The sequence below is a fragment of the Neomonachus schauinslandi genome, chromosome 7 (assembly GCF_002201575.2).
Source record: "Neomonachus schauinslandi chromosome 7, ASM220157v2, whole genome shotgun sequence".
Taxonomy (NCBI): Eukaryota; Metazoa; Chordata; class Mammalia; order Carnivora; family Phocidae; genus Neomonachus; species Neomonachus schauinslandi.
The window spans coordinates 4,561,294-4,564,176 of record NC_058409.1 but is presented as its reverse complement, the minus strand read 5'-3'; positions in this window follow the sequence as shown (position 1 = coordinate 4,564,176).

Genomic DNA, 2,883 nt, shown 5'->3' with positions numbered 1-2,883 from the left:
ACGGTTTTTTTTTTAAAGATTTTATTTATTTATTTGACAGAGGGAGACACAGCGAGAGAGGGAACACAAGCAGGGGGAGTGGGAGAGGGAGAAGCAGGCTTCCCGCGGAGCAGGGAGCCTGATGAGGGGCTTGATCCCAGGGTCCTGGGATTGAGCCCCACTTCCGGCTCCCTGCTCAGCGGGGAGTCTGCTTCTCCCTCTGCCTGCCACACCCCGGGCTTGTGCACTCATACTACATCTCTCTCTCTCACACAAATAAAATCTTTAAAAAAAATGAGTGTTGGTGAAGATGTGGAGAAATTGGAACCCTGAGACATTTCTGGAGGGAGTGTTAAATGGTACAGCTTCTTTGGTAAACAGTCCTGCAGTTCCTAAAAACAAAGGTTAAATAAGCAATTATATCTGTGTGTGTGTGTGTGTAAAATAAAAAAATATATAACACATGGGTATAAGATATCAATGGAAATAAAAAGCATTTAGAAATAAATGATATTGAAGATATTTAAATAATTGAAAAGTTGAATATTAGTGAGTCAAGTGTCCAAACTAAGAACTTAATTCAAAATAGAATTGAGATAAGGAAATAAAGAAAAAAACAGACACAATGGAGAGGATCAATAGTGCCTTGCTTGATGAAGTGGAACCCCCACCCCAATTTTTAACAGAAATTGTCATAACAAATAGCTAAATCTCATTTCAAATCTCAAAAGGAGTCAAAATTTCACCATTTGGTACGATGTTTGTAGTAGGATTTTGCAGATACTACTAGTCATATTAGATAAATTTCTTTCATTTTTAATTTTATTATAAAAGTTTCAGAACAGTACAGAGATTCCTCAAAAAGTTAAAAACAGAACTACCTTACAACCCGGCAATTGCACTACTATGTATTTACCCAAAGGATACAAAGATAGTGATCCGAAGGGGCACCTGCACCCCAGCGTTTATAGCAGCAATGTCCACAATAGCCAAACTCTAGAAGGAGTCCAGATGTCCATTGACAGATGAATGGATAAAGATGTGGTATATACACACAATGGAGTATTACTCAGCCATTAAAAGAATGAAATCTTGCCATTTGCAACAATGTGGATAGAACTAGAAGGTATTATGCTAAGGGAAATAAGTCAATCAGAGAAAAAAATACCATAGGATTTCACTGATACGTAGAATTTAAGAAACAAAACAGATGAACATAGGTGAAGGGAAGGAAAAATGAAAATTGAGAGGGAGGCAAACCATAAGAGATCCTTAACTACAGTAAATAAACTGAGGGTTGCTGGAGGGGAGGTGGGTGGGGCGTAGGTAACTGGGTGATGGGCATTAAAGAGGGCACTGGTTGTAATGAGCACTGAGTGTTATATGCAACTGATGAATTACTAAATTCTACCTCTGAAACTAATTTTAAGAAGTTTTCAAACAGAGCAAAAGAATTTGATGTCCTCCGTATGTCTATATGGCATAATTCATTGGCCTATCACATAGTTTAGCAATTAACATTTTGCCACCATTATCCCTGCCCATCTTCTTTTTGCTGATATGTTTTTTATTATTTTTTTTAAATTTATTTGAGAGAGAGAGCAAGGAGAGGGGTAGAGGGAGAAGGAGAGAGCAGACTCCTTGATGAGTGGGGACCCAGACACAGATTCGATCTCATGACCCAGAGATAATGACTGGAGCCAAAAATCAAGAGTTATATGCTTAACTGCCTGAGCCACCCAGGTGCCCCACTGCTGATATATATTTTTTTAAGATTTTATTTGACAGAGAGCACAAGTAGGGAGAGCCGTAGGCAAAAGGAGAGGGAGAAGCAGGCTCCCTGCTCAGCAGGGAGTTCAACATGGGGTTTGATCCCAGGACTCTGGGATCATGACTTGAACCGAAGGCAGAGGCTTAACTGACTGAGCCACCCAGGTGCCCCCTGTTGCTGATGTATTTGCTAATGATATGCCAGTTTATCCCCAAGAACTTTAGTATGACCTTTTCTTGTACATGTGTTCCCTCATACTTAGATTGTTTCTCTCCGAGGACCCTTGGTAGAGTTTTTAGTAGAGTATAATATTTAGAGAACATAATGTAGGTGCTAGGAGTCCTCATTGGTATTGGATTATCACTGTCTCCATGCCTTTTCAGATTAGAAAGGTAGGTTATGTCTTTAAGAAAGAAGAATCATGAGTTCATGTTGTGATTTTAAAATCAATTCGAACATTAAGCTTTTATTCACTTTGTTTTATAATCAGATGTTTTTCTTACAATAAAAATATTCCTAACACTAACAAAATATTTACCTTTAAAAGTATTACAATGGAGGGGTGTGCCTGGGTGGCTCAGTTAAGCATCTGACTCTTGATTTCAGCTCAGGTCATGATCTTGGGGTCATCAGATGGAGCCCTGCATTGGGCTCTGTGCTCAGCAAGAAGCCTGCTTGGGATTCTCTCCCTTCCCATCTGCCCAGCCCTGAACCCCCCATCCCCTGCACACATGTGCAAATGTGTGTGCACACACACACTCTCAAAAAAAAAAAAAAGATATTACAATTGGGTAGGAGCTTGGGAAGATGGCAGTGTAGGAGAACCCTAACCTCACCCCATCCCTTCTTACAACTAGATATCATCCACATCCAAGTCAGTAAACTGAAGAGCAATACAGAGACTGGCAGAACAGACTCCACACCCAAATAAAGCTGCACCTGAAAGGTTAGGAAGGTCAGAAAGCTGGAGAGGGGCTGCCAACAGGAGGGAGGGAGCTCTGCACAGAGAGAGGGCAGGGAAATGGGCCCTCACACCAGGGAGCTCACACAGAGAAGACCAATCCCCATAATGTTTGGCGATGAAAACCAAACAGGCTGAAATCCGTGAGTTTGTATAACCAGTGGGACTTGGA